The following is a 1226-nucleotide window of genomic DNA, read 5'->3' as shown; positions in this document are numbered from 1 at the left end:
TTTTCTTTAATGTCAGCATCCAATACTATTTGTCTCTACTGGATTCTTTATACTGGATGGATACTGACTTAATCCCCCTCTTTTGTATGTTATTATATGTTTTAAAATCTCAGTTTATAAAGGTCAGCAAAGAAAGGCAAGATTTCAGAAGTTGCATCATCTGCACTTCTTGTGCTTTCATAAAGCTGTATTTAAAAAGAAAGTCAATGGCATTTTTACTTTTGGCAGATGATTCTACAGGTGTGAGAAACCCTGGGATAGACTGACTTTTGAAAGAATGCAAAGGTAATCATATTGGGCTTGGCATCAATATAGACCAGAAAACAGAACTTGGCTTCACAGAAAACCAGAAAGGCAGCAGCATGGTTGTGGGGTTGTAGCTTCGATTGGGAGAAGATTCTCAATATAATTCTGCTGTTGTGAAGCTATCGACAACAGCCAGTGGGTAAAAATGCTCAGAAGGAAGCCAAGCAGTGAGGCTCATGTAGCAAGGATACATGGAAAGAACAAAGGCATTTGGGGAAGGGATGAGTCTGAAGGTTCTGCTCACCACTGTAGGACTTGGTGGTCTTTCTGTGGTCCCTGGGAGAAAACAGGGAGAGGATTTAGAAAATAAAAACAAGAGACAATAGCTGGGCTCAGGTGGAGTTGTCTCTTACCTGATGGGCAAGAAGACTGAACCACAATAGTAGGGGCATCTATTTATGCCCTTGCAAAGTCTGTATCACGAGAGGAAATGTTGCCTAGCAACTAATGACTGTAACTGTCCAGGCAGGATGTTTTTCTCAAGACTGAGGTAACTTGACTGCTTGAGGCACTCTGGCTCTGTCCTGCCCTCACACATATGACCAATTTCCAGCTCCAGTGGCTCCCAACAACCCACCTGAGCTGCCGATGCTAGCTGGACTTCCTGAACCAGGTGGTGCTAATTACAGGTAATTCCAAGTTACTGCTTATCCCTTCGGAGGCATGTAGGCCTGGTCATCACATCTTTATCTTGAGGCCTGGCCTTCTTTAGATGCACCTCCAGGCACAATTCTGATGTCTTTCTTTTTCTGCTGACTTCCTTGAGAGCCCAGTCCCTGACTATATATTCATTTCTATCTAACTTAGCTGCCTATAACAATTGTATATGTTTACGAGTTAGAGGTATATGGCATGAAAGAGAACACCCATTAGTCACTTGTATGTGTTAAACTTATGTAGTTTTAACTCCATAAGCTTAA

The sequence above is a fragment of the Chinchilla lanigera genome, unplaced genomic scaffold, assembly GCF_000276665.1.
Source record: "Chinchilla lanigera isolate Chin_1 unplaced genomic scaffold, ChiLan1.0 scaffold00048, whole genome shotgun sequence".
Taxonomy (NCBI): Eukaryota; Metazoa; Chordata; class Mammalia; order Rodentia; family Chinchillidae; genus Chinchilla; species Chinchilla lanigera.
This window is presented reverse-complemented; position numbering follows the sequence as displayed.